The 14,314-nt window shown below is 38.6% G+C and overlaps 1 protein-coding gene across 5 annotated transcripts in view; it reads right to left on the bottom strand.

The window, feature by feature from the left end:
• Positions 1 to 14,314, bottom strand: part of Lcor (ligand dependent nuclear receptor corepressor) — a 103,980-nt gene that overhangs the window by 88,307 nt on the left and 1,359 nt on the right. The gene's annotated exons all lie outside the window — the stretch shown is intronic.

Here is a 14,314-nt window from a genome sequence, read left to right as displayed (position 1 = left end):
GGTATTTTTATTACGGTTATGTTTTCTTTTAATTGTTCTCACTCCTGGTACAAAATCAAAATTTAATGTTCAGGAATTCAGGCACGGAAGTCAAGTAAGTCACAACTTGTCTGGATTTAAGTAAGACACCCACCACTCACTCGCTGACTTAAGCAGCAGCATAGGTAAGTCTCCAGTCTCCAATGAGACCTGCAGCTTCATGTCATCTGAATTCCTGCTTCACAAGGACTGAGACACTGGTTTCTACCCATTCAAAAACTGTCCTACTGAACACTCACTACATGACAGACTTATTTCCAAGTAAAACTACAATGCTAAACAAGGCAAACAGAAGTCCTTACATCAAAAAGCTTGATATCATATATAACCATACAGTTATAAATGCATGAAACTGTGAGTCTGGAGTACAGATGTTAGAATGTGAGTGTGTCAAGCCCTAAATTCAACTTCCATCATTAAAACAAAATTAAAAAAAAACTATAAAAATGCTAAATGCAAACTATATTTAGGAGAGTTTGATTTAATACAAAGGATCTCTGTACTACCTAAAACTATAACTTATTAAGAATTTAGTGACTCTAGGGGTTGGGGATTTAGCTCAGTGGTAGAGTGCTTGCCTAGGAAGCGCAAGGCCCTGGGTTCGGTCCCCAGCTCCAAATAAAGAACCAAAAAAAAAAAAAAAAAAGAGAGAATTTAGTGACTTTTTTTTTTTTTAAAGTTTTCCCCGGAGCTGAGGACAGAACCCAGGGCCTTGCACTTGCTATCTGCCACCCCAACCCCAAATTTAATGACTCTTAACTGACCACCAGGAGTTCATGCCTTTAAACCCAACATTCAGGAGAGAGACAGGTGATATCTTGAGTTTTGAGGCCAGCCTTGTCTACATGGCTAAATTCCATACCAGCCTGTGTTAAATAGTGAGACCCTGTAATAAATACATTGATGGATGGATGAATAGATAAATGGTGGGTAGATGGATGGAGAGAGACAGACAGATAGAAATGGCTTTTTAAAGGCAACCATTTCTTTTATCATACCATATTGGAAAACTCAGTATTAAAGCTATCTATTCTAAATTAATACAATAAATTAATACAGAGATCCAATAGTCTAATAAAATCCCAGTGGGCTACTTTGATTGCAAAGCTTATATGTAATACATATTATTTTAGCAAATTTTACAAAGCAATGCTGGAATATTTAAGATTCTAGTTTAAATAAAGACCTTAAGTAGAAAAACAAAAAGATCAACCAGCTATTTTCTCAAAAAACAGTAACAAAAACAACAAAATGGGAGTGGGAAAACTCCATTTAAAAAAGCCCAAAAGGCATATGAAACTATCACTGGCCATGGGAAAGTTAAAATAAAACTTTAGCTCAGAAAACTTTTCACGATTAGTATGTTTAAATTAGGAAGAGTATCAAGTGAGAATGTAAGCAGTAACATAAGCTACCAGAGAACTAAAGTGGAAATTTCTGGTTTCTACAAAGAACTAGAAATTCTCATATAAAAGCAGGAATCACCTCTTTCTTTCCTCTGACCCAGCAATTTCACTGTAGGTGTTTACCCAAGGCTACGATTACAGAGACTTGCACAGAGATATTTACAGCGGCCTTCTTCACTAAGCCTCCAGTGACTTAGCAGCAGTGGGATGGGTGAACTGACAGAGCTCTGCAATGAAGCACTAGTCAACCATTAAGAAGGAATAAGTAAGACGGGCGGCTCTTGTTTATAACCCCAGTATTCTACAGGTGAAACATAAAACAAAACTCCAAAACACGGGAACCTGTAAACAGTAAAATTAATAGTTCTAGTTTGTTGTTGGTACGCGAAAGGAACAATGACTATCCTAAAATGTCTATGGCAGTAGCTGCACAACTGAATCATGGGTACTTCAAACAGAACAATTCTATGTCATATGAACTACAGTTCAAATCACTGAAGAAAAGTGAATGAACTATTAACACAACACATGCAAACATTATGGTTAGCCTTTAATCTCAGCACTAGGGAGGCAGAAGCAGGCAGATCCAGTTCAAGGCAAGGCTTGTCTGGAAAGCAGCATCTAGGATAACCAGGTCTGGAAAAACTAAGCAAAACCATTATATTTAAATAAAAGAGGCCTTACACATACCAAAAGGTACAACTTGTTTCATTTACATTATAGAAAAACAAAAACAAATGCAAAATAGACTGTTATTGACAAGAGTCAATCGCTGTAAGAACAGAGACTGGGTTGGACAAGGACACTAGGCAGCTTTGTAAGAGGCTGGAAATGGACTGTATCCTGTCTGGGTTGAAGGCCAGAGGAGTGTATATCATCTGTTTTACTAAGGCTAGTCAGGGCTGCTCAGTAAAAACCCATCTCAGATGGATAGAGAGATGATAGATAAAAGATATTGACAGACAGACAGATGACAGACAGACAGACAGGCTCTTTAAAAGCCTACAAAGTTTAGTCTTTTTAAAGCATAAGTGCAATAAATAGTGAAAAATAGATTTGAAAATCAAGGTCTCCTTTTTATTGTGTAGCGTAAAAGCCTATCTAGAAGAGTATTTTTCTACTCAGTACCTTTTCCCTCCTCCTCCTCTTCCCCGTTTACTCAACTCCTCTTGCTCTTTTAACTGGCAAATTACGGGGGCTGGAGCGATGGCTCAGAGGTTAAGGGCACCGACTGCTCTTCCAGAGGTCATGAGTTCAATTCCCAGCAACCACATGGTGGCTCACAACCATCTGTAATGAGATCTGATGCCCTCTTCTGGTGTGTCTGAAGACAGCTACAGCGTACTTATATATAATAAACTAAATCTTAAAAAAATAAATAAATAAATAAATAAAAACTGGCAAATTACAATTTTTCTTAAAAATCTCATGAGTTTGTTTTTCTAACCCCCACCCTCTAGCACACACAGAGACAGAGAACGTCTTGTCTCAGAACACTTGTGCCTTATTTCTCTTATCACAAGCTGTGTAGTGTGGACAGAGTTTGCTCTTCCTCTCAGTCACCATTACCATATCCCTGTAAACAGATGCTCACAGAATATCTGGCTCAATGACTAAATTAAAACACAATCCAACCAGATCATCTTCCAAACTGATGAGTCCCAGGTAGACGACCACTTCCTTACTTAAGTGCTCCCTAATGGAGCAGTCTGCCTTTAGCTAACAGAGACATTTGGGTGAGTCTATGAGTCACTGAGCTGGTACTTCCTTGTCAACCCGGGTCTCTAAACACAGTACTGACCTCCTCCTTCTGCTGGTTCTTTCTTAACTGGGAGCATTTATTATTAATCCCTGTTGTATATTTTTACTGTGAGCTTCTCCTGTGGTTTCTAGAGATCAGCTATAAGAGAGTTAAATAACAGTGTTCAAGTTAGAGGAGGAAAAACAAACTTCCTCAAAGGCACTCAACCTACTAGAACACACTAAATAAAAATCAAAACCATCTAACAAAATTAACTTCTACTACATTAAGTAAAAGCCACTATATCCTACTTAAGTAAATGTCAGGCAAACACATGGCCAAGCGTTTAGACACAGTCTGAACAATTTGCTGCTTTGTTTTGTGGAGACAGGGTCTTGCTTTGCAAACCCTGAACTCATGCTCTTCCTGCCTTGGCTTCCCTTAGTACTGAGACTACAGGCATGGCAGGGCATGGTGGCCTAAAGGGATGACACAATGACTGCCTTAGTTTCTTGAAACTTATGACTCAAAAAAACCCAACCTAGGTGATCACATTCCACAAGCAGTAGTGCCAAGGGACCCAGCTTTCATAATCTGTCCCCTACTGGAAAACTGGATGACAGTGCCCAGGAGACTTAAGTGTTTCTTTTATTATTATTTTTCTTTTCATGTTTTTGCTTAAGACTATGTAACTCTGTTTGGTCTCGGGGATTGGCAGTCACAGGGGATAGAAACAGGCTTTTCAATACATCCTTCATTTTTGGGTTTTGAACTGAAAACATATTACTAAAATTCTTAAAGCATCAGTGTCAAACATGTACAAATGAAAAACAACTTTACCAAATCCATTATTACTAATCTAAGACAGAATCAATTGTTTTCTTCTAGTGAATTTGGAAAAAGAATTGGGGAGTGGGGTGGAGAGGCAGGGTCTCACCAAGTAGGCTGGTCTAGAACTCACAAAAACCCATCTGCCACTGCTTCCTGAGTTCTGGGATTAAGGGCTTGCACCACCAACCCCAGGAGTGGGGCTTGGGGAGGGTTTTACCATATCCCCAAACTCCATTTTTCCAATAGAGCCTTAAGTTCCTTTAAAGTAAATTCATATGCCACAGAGTTTTTAATTATCATAGTATCTACAGGAAATACCCACTTTTAAGCTGGCATGGTACAGGAGGAATACAAATCTGTGTTCCACTAGAACTACATAGTAAAACACTGTCATCAAGAAACAAACATATATACATGTGTAAATATGTATATATGAAACTTACTAGAAACTTGGATATATCATGAGATGCATTGTTTTTTTTTTTTTTTAAGTTCGGTCAGCCTTAAAGATATTAACCAACTCTCTTTAGAAAATGAACATAAACCGAGAAATATTATTTAAGCTGCCCTTAGATTTTTTTTTTTTGCTCAGTCTCACCAAAACACTAACCAGCATTTCAACAACCGAATGCCTAGGTACAGCCTTTTTTGTCACACTCTGGCTTTGGCTCACACGTACTGTAGGAATCTCACTTTGTGTCACTGATGGGTCACAAGAAGCTATACTCTTTTGGAGTCAAAGTCTGAGAACTAACTTCAGTTAAACTGTAACTTAAACTCTGAAGTGTAGGATCTAATAAATACAATCGATTAATCACATAACTACAGGAGGGGAAATTTTAATCCAATAGTCTATGTTTGGAAATGTCAAACCTATAAATTGCAACGGTATTGAAAATTCCCATAAAACATTTAAAAATGTTAAAAAAAATAAACTTGGTCAATATTTTATTTCAAACAAATGGACTCTGAAGAAAATTAAAACTGGCTAGGGATATAGGTAGTGAGTCTTATGAACACTGGAAGAGTGCTCTGATGAGCCAAGCCCACCAAGCTACATGGAAGAACAACTCCACTTGCGATTACAGACGCTGGAGTAGAACTGGAAGATGCAAGTGCGAGGGCACGCTCCCTCCCAAGACTCCCCGCTGCTCCTTTCCAGTCTGCATTGGCTGCCAGCAAACCTGGCATCCTGGGGACTGTGCAGTCTAATTCCACTTCAGTCTGTCTGCCCCCTCTATCCAAATTCCCGTCTTTTTAAAAGGACATCAATAGTAATTTTAATATTAGAGTCAGCTCTAATTAAGCAAGTCCTCATCTTAACCCAATTAGAATTACAGATGAGAAATCCAAACAGGCCACACCTCTCAGTGCTAGGGTGGGACAACAGCTTCTAAGGAGCTGAAATCCCAGCAGAGTAAGCTCCAAATCCATCAGAACTGGAATCTCATTTAAATTTATCTGTAGGTTTTTGCCTAGTATACCCATTTCTTTCTTAAGAAATAACGTCTATTTTGTCTTAAAAGCTAATTTTGTGACCATCCTCAAACTTGTAGAACACCCTCCAGCCTCAGCTTCCTTTGAAGAAAGGCTTCTGCTGGAATCTATAAACATGTGGCATTGACGCATACAAACACAGACACATACACACGCTCTCACACATGCTTGCTCTCTAAATAAAATAATTATTTAACACTTTAAACTTAGGTCAGTTTCTTAATGATGTAAATCCAAAAAATAAAAGTTTACTTTAAATACACAGTGAGGAGCTGGAGAGACAGCTAGCAGCTCTTCCACATGATCTGGGTTCAATTCCCAGCACCCACAGCTCACAGCCAACTGTAACAGGGGATCACACACCCTCTTCAGGCCTCTTCAGGTACCAGACACACAAGTGGTGCACAGATACACATGCAGGCACAATACCTACACATACAAATGGCAAAATCAATCAATTACTTTGCACCACCAACATGTTAATAAAAACCTACTTTTGGACCAGCCACACAGTCAGAAGGAAAAGTCACTCGCAGAGCAGCCTGGCACCCTGAGTTCAATCTCTAGAACCCATGTAAAGGTTGAAAGAGACCCAACTCCACCACACTGTCCTCTGTCTGACCTCTACACACACACACCCTGGTAAGCATGGCCTCCCATTATGCAATATTTTAAGTTTTAAATTAATTTTTATTTTATGCATATGATTGTTTTGCCTGCACGTGTGTCTGTGTACCACATTCATTACCTTTGAGGAAACAAACAAACAAACCCACCAGATATAGTGGTCTATGTCTATGACGAAAGCACTGGCAAAATTAAGGCAGTATGAGTTCAATGCCATCCTGGGTTACTGCATAGCAAAATCTTGCCTCAAAATTACAAGTAAAAGCAATTAGTTTCAAACAGTAATCAAAACAAGTGAATTAAAAAGAATGCTTCAAAAAGAGTTTGGTTCTATTTTACTTATATCTGAGATGCTAAATTAATTCCAGAAAATTCTAATATTAAAATATTAGCCAGGGGGCTGAAGAGATGAGTCAGCAGTTAAGAGCATGGTTTTTTTTTCTTCCAAAGGATCTGGGTTTAACTCCCAGGACCTACATGGCAACTTATAGCTGTTTGTAACCTCAGTTCCTGGGAATCTGGCACCCTTACACAGACATACATGCAGCAATGCAGCAATGTACATTTTACACACACACCAGTTACACACACACACACACACACACCAGATAGGTGGGATCCACTCTTGTTATAGAAAGGCAGGAGGATTAAGTTAAGGTAGGCCTGGGCTACACAATGAGTTCCAGGCTAGCCTAAGGTACATAGTGAGACTGTTTCAAAAACCAAAAAGAAAAGTATACAACAGATTGCTTCAGCAGATATGAGGCAAGTATTTATGCTAAGCTAAAAGCTGATGTTACAGTAAGATTTATTACTAAATGTTTTCTAACTAACCAATTTTTTAAATGTTTTTTTTCATTATTATTCTCTTTTTGGGGATGGGCTATGTGAGCTTATGTGCCCCACATGCATGTGGGATCTGATTATACAAAAGAGGGCATCAGATCTCTGGAATTGCAATTACAGACAGTTGTGAGCTACCATGTGGATGCTGGGAATTGAACCTTGGTCCTCTTTGAGAGCAGCCAATGCTCTACATTATTTGTTTCTTTGTTGGTTTGAGGTAGGGTCTCACTATATAGACCAGGTTGGCCTCAATTCACACTGCCTATCTCTGCCTCCAGAGTGCTGAGATTAAAGATGTGCACCACCACACCTCGCCAGTTAGTGTGCTTAACCCCTGAGCTAGCTCTCCAGACTCATAACCATTTTTTAAAAAGAATGATTTATCTATTTTATACATATGAGAATGCCTGGCCTCATGATCTGGTAATCTCAGAAATCAGAAGAGGTCATCAGATTTCCCTGGAAAAAAAAGTTACAAGTGGTTGTGAGCCACCATGTGAGTGCTGGGAACCAAACCCGGGCTCTCTTAAGAGCAATAAGTACTCTTAACTGTTAAACCATGCCACTAAACAAAACATTCTTTCAGCAGCTAACATAATTTCTTAAGGATTACCTTCCAACATTTCTAAATAGAAACAATGAAACACGTTTAAGTTCTGTAAAAAGTAGAAATGCCCAGGCATAGTAGCACACACCTTTACCCTAGTACTTGGGAGACAAAGGCAAGCAGGCTTCAGTGAGTTCAAGGCCAGCCTGGACTACAAAGCAAGACCTTATCTCAAAAAGCAAAATAAGGAGTAAAAGCAAAAACTGTGTTATTGTAGGTAGAGAATGTTGTTCACAGTGGATTTTCGGATACGTTTTCATTCCTATGTTAAATTTTAAGGTGTTAGACAGCTGAGAGCACCTGGCTGATGCACTAATTAGCTCCAGACTCTGGACTTGTGCACGGCTCAGAGCTGTAAGGCTGGCTTCTTCCCTGCTTTGCTGTAGCTACACTGTAACAGTTTCTGTGCAACTATAAGGGAAACTGCAATTTTTTTCTCTTTAGCATGAAATGACAATTCCACTATTAATTTCTGGTTTCCCATCACCAAAATGTAAAATGTCAGTCTAAACACACTGGTTATATCCATTCCTTTTAAGACTCCCACAACTAAAAAATGCAAATTACACAAAACTGTCTCCTTCTGTTACTCTGAATTTTAAAATGATTTCATGCACAAATTTGTAAGAAGCACTTAAATACTGGTTGGGCTGGAGATGGCTCAGTTGTTAAGAGCACTGACTACTCCTCCAGAGGTCCTGAGTTCAAATTCCAGCAACCACATAGTGGCTCACAAACCATCTGTAATGAGATCTGATGCCCTCTTCTGATGTGTCTGAAGACAGCTACAGTGTATTTATATATAAAAAATAAATCTTTAAAAAAAAATACTGGTTTTTGGGGTTGGGGATTTAGCTCAGTGGTAGAGCGTTTGCCTAGGAAGCGCAAGGCCCTGGGTTCGATCTCCAGCTCCGAAAAAAAAAAAAAGAACCAAAAAAAAAAAAAAATTACTGGTTTTTATGCCTGTAATTTCCTGACTTCTATTTCAGAAAAAAAAGAAAAAATGATCAATCTACTCATGTAATTCTCAACAAAATAGATGAAATGTGAAACAAAGGAAATAAAACAAGACAAAAATCATTAGGAACTGTTAATAACTACTATCTAGCTTTTCTAACTTGCTCCTCACAATCCATTAAGCAAAGGATCAGGATTTGTCTAACTCTGCTGCGTACCTCATCCAGCACTTGATTCCACCTTTAAGGCCTCACTATGAGCTGAGCACGTGGGCTGAGGGTTCCCTACTAGAATCCAAAAGGCAGGACAGGAAGACTGCTAGGAGCTCAAAAACTGCTGCGCTACAAACATGAGACGTGCTACATACATGAGACAAGGTCTTGCTACCGTATGTGTAGTAGCACAACAGAGCATCATTTCCCCTGGCACTTCCTGGCACACCAAACCCACCTAATAAAACATCAGAGAAACTGAGAGCTGAAGAGATAATAGCTCAGATGTTGAGAACACCGGCTACTCTTCCGAAAGACCTGGACTTGATTCCAAGTACCCTCTTGGCACCCCCTCTCCTTTCTATGGGCATTGTACACACATGATGCAAACACATATGCAGGTAAAACACTTATACAATAAAAGTAAATATTTTTTTCTAATCAGAGAAACTAAGTTAAAACAAAATTTAAAATCCCTTAAGAAAGTTCCACAGGGGGCTGGGGATTTAGTTCAGGGGTAGAGCGCTTACCTAGGAAGGGCAAGGCCCGGGGTTCGGTCCCCAGTCCGAAAAAAAAAAAAAAAAAAAAAAAAAAAAAAAGTAAGTTCCACAGGGGAGAAAAAAATCATAATTTCCCATAGACTATTGAAATAATCAGATTTCTGATTTCATAAAATAAAAATAAAAACATCTTAAAATTTTAAAGCATGAGCCAGACCTAGTAGTATAAATCCTTAAATTAGGGTGGTAGGCAGAAGTTGGATCTCTATGAGATCCAGACCAGCCAGAGCCACACAGTGAAACCCTATCTTAAAAAAAAGAAAAAAAAAAAAGGAAAAAGTAATATAGAATTTTCTCACTATTCAAACTCAAATAGAATATAGTTAAGACAAAACTTATGACAACACTTTTCTATCCAAAACTCAAGAATAAAACAATTTTGCAACATTTAAAAAGCAGGAAGTCAGGGTTGGAGAGATGGGTCAGCAGTTAGGAGCGTGGGCTGCTCTTCTGAAGGACAGGAAGTGGTTCGTTCCTAGCACCTACAGGGCAGCTCGCAGCTACTTATAACTCCAGTTCCAGGGCATTCAACACTTTCACCCAGACAAACATACAAGCAAACCACCAATGCACATAAAATAAAAATAAATAACTCACTGGAAAGAAAGGAAGGACTTTAGAAGATTAATATAGCCAGATGTACCTGTATGTTATAAAATGTCATAAAGTAACTAATCATTTTACTGACTCACAGGAAAAGTATTTAAGAAATCCTTTATTGAGAACCTCATCTCACTGCCTTTCCATTGCTTGTACCCACTATTCCTTTCACAAGACATGATCAGCTTTCACTACACCAAATCTGTTTCCATGCTAACCTGTAATTTTGAGAAAAGATTACTTCTAAGACATGCATTAACATGGGTCTAGTATTCAGAATGCGTAAGGAACTCTTATAATTCATAGTAACAACCAAACTGCAAAAGTGCATGAACAGACCTAAACAAACTTTTTTCCAAAGACAGACAAATGGCCAATAAACAAAAGATGTCTAGTATTATCCAGACATTAACTAAATGCAAATAAACATAACGAGATATTACGTCACACTCACTAGGACAGCCATACTTTTACCAAAAAAAAAAAAAAAAAAAATCAAGGAGGAGAAAGATCAATAGACAAAGCCAGGCAATTAAAAAAATATATGTGCACTTAGAAAAATATTGGAACATTTAAAGAATGATGGTAGAAGGAATGTGAAATATCCTTAAACACTTTGAAAAACAGTAAACTCAGAAAGATAAAGCACAGTCACCATGAGCCATTGATCTCACCCATGTACACACTCAAGAAAACTAAAAATGCTTATTCACAGAAAAACTGGTACACACAGTCTCATAGCACCATAACTGTAATAGCCAAAAATAAATAAAAGAAAAAGAAAAAAGAAGCAAACAAACAAAAACAAAATCAAAAACATGCTAAATGCCCACACAAAACATAGACTGTCCTTATAAGGTAGTAGTATTGTGTAGCCATAAAAGGAATACAACTGTGGACGCATGTTACAATCCGGAAGAAACCTAAAAGCTCTAGGGTATATAAAAGTCAGATATAAAGGCCATAGAGAACATGACTTTGACTGTAAGAAACGTGACTAGACAAACCCACAGAAACAGAAAACAGATTAGAAGCTGCTAAGAGGTAAGCCAAAGAGGAGCTGATATGACTGCCTATGAGCATGGAGTTTCTTTATGGAAATAAAAATATTTTGGAATTAATGGTGGTGTGTACACAACTTTGTGAATTGTTATTAAGTGGAAACTGTAAATTTCAAAAAAGGTGAATTTTGCTATGCATGGGAGCACACACCAATAAGCTTGGCTCTCTGGAGACAGAGGCAGGAGGACTAGGACTTCCAGGCTACAGACTTTGAAATCCAGTCTCGATAGATAGACAGACAGATAGACAGTGAGCTTTATTACATGGGATTTCTATTTCAATTTAAAGTCTCAGGACAAGGACCTAGGGTACCTTCCTATGGTAATAGAGTCAACAAATAAAAAAGGAGCCAAGGGTTTACAATGGAATCATGCCCAAAGCCACGTGCAAGTACACAGAACAGAAGGGGAGAGGTGCTGTGGGGAGGGTATCTGCAGACAAATTAAAAGATGTATAAGAGTCATAAGTGTTGAACTTGGGGCTGGAGAAATGGCTCAGTGGTTAAGAGCACTGACTGCTCTTCCGGATGGTCCTGAGTTCAAATGCCAGCAACCACATGGTGGCTCACAACCATCTGTAATGAGATCTGATGCCCTCTTCTGGTGTGTCTGAAGACAGCTACAGTGTACTTACATATAATAAATAAATAAATCTTTAAAAAAATGTGTTGAACTTGAAAGTAAACAAATACATAAATAAAAAGGAAGGTGTGGGAGCACACAACTGTAATCACAGCACTTGGAAAATGGAAGCAAAGAGAATCAGAAAGCTAAGGTTAGCCTTGGCAACACAGTGAGTCTGAAACTAACCTAGGCTACAAGAAAGCCTATCTCATAACAAAAACAGCAGCTTTAGGGCCAGGTGTGGCCAGGCCAACTTAATTCCAGCACACCGGAATCAGAGGCAGGTGAACCTCTGAGTCTGAGACCAACCTGAATTCCAGGACAGTAAGACCTACATAGTGAAACCCTGAGTCAAGAAATAAAAAACAAATCAAGATGTAAAAGGCAGGGTCTTACTCTTTATACCAGACTGTCCTCAATCTGAGAGAGCCATCTGCCTCTATTTCCCACATGCTAAGATTACAGGCTCCTGAAATTCAGAGACCTCAATTTCTGTGCACAACATCTGTTTTTTTTGGTTTTTTTTTTTTTTAAAGACAGTTTGCCTAATACATACTTAAGTGAATGAATCACTTACCTTTGCCCTCCATTCCTAGTAACAGCACTAAACTCCAGTGCTAAGGGACTGGACAGACTCACTCAGAAGTGCCCACAGACATGAAATAATCAATTCTTGATATTAGAAAATTCAAGGCTATCCTGTTTAACTCATTGTTTGAAAACTGGCATTAACCAATAATTCTAGAATTGTAGCTATAAACACATTTGACAGAATCAGTTACTTGGAATACCTTTCCATGAGTCAAGAGATTTATCTTGTTCTTTTTTAGCCAAACTGGAACTGGCTAAAATTACACCTTTTCCCATCTAGGAAGAGCTTGAGAATACGGTAAGGTTAGGGGCAGCCAAGCAGTAGACAGCACCGCATGGGACGGAGTGAAGGGATTGCCTGGAACCTGGCTGAACTCCTCCAACAACGTCCAAAGTAAACAAACATCCACTCCCGAATTCCCTGTCTGAACTCAGTACGGGGTCTGTTCCAATCCAAAGTGCTCAAAATGGTTTGGGTTTGGAGCAGCTAGACTTCAGATTTTTAGATTATGGATGACCAGTCAGTAAAATCCTTGCACAGCATCCCAACATTTCAAAAACACAGAAATCTCAAACACTTCTGATCTCAAGCACTTTGAAATGATACTCAATCTATATTGACTCGACTAAACTTATTACTGACTCTGTAACTTGTCTTTCAGACACGACTGGCCCCTTACTCCCTCCTTGCCAAACACAGTAAAAAGGAAAATTAAGTCCTGGACATGACTGAAACTTCGTTTTTAACACAAAGACTGCTATAAATTAAGTTTCGCTTAGAAACCAAACACCGCTAAAATATTAAGATAGTCCACCAAAATCATCAGATGATTACGTGTTCAGAGCCAACCCTAGGTAAATAAGAATAATTGCATCTCATAGCAAACAGCATAGCTCCTTTTAAACTATAGAGTCTGCCAGCCCTTTAAACACAAATCTCCTAGCGCCACTTAAAACACTCCCCTTGGAGAACAAAATTACACATAACAAAAGAGAAAATATGATGCCCAATTGACTTTAGCTGAGCAATTATCGGCAAGTATTAGTACTTAAAATATCATCTGTAGTTGTGATTCTAAAAGCTCCCCGGCAACACCTAAAAATGGAAATCTGGAGTTCCAAATATACTCTCACAAAATCAATCACCAACTCAAAAACATCCTCCAAAGAATTCATCTGACTCTGAGAGTCAATTGAGGTGTTTACAGGAGGATTTTATTAGGCACAAAGCAAAACATCCTGTCCTGAAGCAGTTATCAACCACCAATAAAATTAATGAAAAGAAAGGGGAGGTCACAGAACACAAGGACTCTAAGGCAAACAGAATAGGAACACTCACCAAAATAATTTAAATAAAAGCTGTACCCTCCGCACAAGAAATCTACAGGGTTGCATTTCTCAATTCCACAGTATTTTAAACAGCAGAAGGCCCTCTAGGACACAATCAGTCACTACGAGTAAAAGACTAAAGACCCTAAAAACCCCTCTAAATAGTTTCAGTCTTTTGTATTAACGAAGAATCCAGAAAACGCCTCAATTTCATGTTTCTCAAAACCTGCCACGTACACTTTTACTTGACGATGACAAATAGCATAATTCCTACGTGCTTAAGCCCGTGTCACATTGTAACAAATGTGTGACAGGTCGTGAAAAACAAAACAAGCAGAAGCAGCAAGAGAGCAAAGGCGGCCAGAGCCAAAAAGCCTGCTTCCTGGAGGGCAGGGCAGGACAGAGCTTGGATTGGCGAGAGGATTCAAAAGGTAATTCACCTCCTCCCAAAAAATTGCTCAGATCTTGATTATTTACTCAAGTATACACTTAAAAATATATACTTTTTTAACCTCTGGGCAACCAAAGAAGCATGGAACATCTTAGCGGCATTGTTGCCCCCATTAATTACATTTGGTACTACAGTCTAAGTATTTAAGAAATGCGCAATACACATTTTTATAATCAAACACTACAAAAATGGCAGTGCTCATTTGCTCTAAGTAAAGGTTACCTTATTTTTCACTTGTTTAAAGTTTTAGTTTTGCTTTTTCATCTACTGCGAGAAACATCCCTTACGGGACGTTGTAAAGGGCAGACCCTCCTGTCAAGCTAGAAGGCTCAAAC

The sequence above is a fragment of the Rattus rattus genome, chromosome 2, assembly GCF_011064425.1.
Source record: "Rattus rattus isolate New Zealand chromosome 2, Rrattus_CSIRO_v1, whole genome shotgun sequence".
Lineage (NCBI taxonomy): Eukaryota > Metazoa > Chordata > Mammalia > Rodentia > Muridae > Rattus > Rattus rattus.
Note: the sequence above shows the minus strand (reverse complement) of the source record. Positions and strands in the feature narration are given on the sequence as shown.